Source organism: Hevea brasiliensis, chromosome 12 (assembly GCF_030052815.1).
Source record: "Hevea brasiliensis isolate MT/VB/25A 57/8 chromosome 12, ASM3005281v1, whole genome shotgun sequence".
NCBI lineage: Eukaryota > Viridiplantae > Streptophyta > Magnoliopsida > Malpighiales > Euphorbiaceae > Hevea > Hevea brasiliensis.
The window spans coordinates 93,861,164-93,861,746 of NC_079504.1; positions in this window are offsets into that span (position 1 = coordinate 93,861,164).

Here is a 583-nt window from a genome sequence, read left to right on the forward strand (position 1 = left end):
CTGCAACTCCCTTGTTGGATAGGTTCTGGTCATAATTTGGGGTGAGTTTCTTCATGAAAGTTGTTGGTCTATATCTTATCTTGTTGCTGGTAAAATTTCAGATCAATTGGGCCATTCTAGACTGAGTTATGGCCAAATGAACAATAACTGTTCATTTGGTCATTCTGCAGAAATAGATTGCAGGACACCCGGATTGGGGCAAGCTTTTGGTCCACTTGGTTTGGTCTTATGGGCATGGTTTCTTCACCAAAGTTGTGACATTATGTGTCTAGTTTCATGTACAATTAGCCAAACACCAATTGAACCTACACAGCCCAAGTTATGGCTGTCCAAACAGGCTGGACTCACATCCAACCTGCAGGTCACACAAGGCAGCATACCAAATCAATTTTTTTAATGCTACAATTCACTCCAAGTTATGGTCAATTTACCTCAAATGGTCACTAATTGACCATTAGAATGTTCATTCACCATTACATAAGCAAAGCCCAAATTTTTCTCAAAAACCCTAATTCCCCATTCCAATTCACACAACATACATTAATTTAACATACTAATTCATTATCAATTTATACATTTCAAA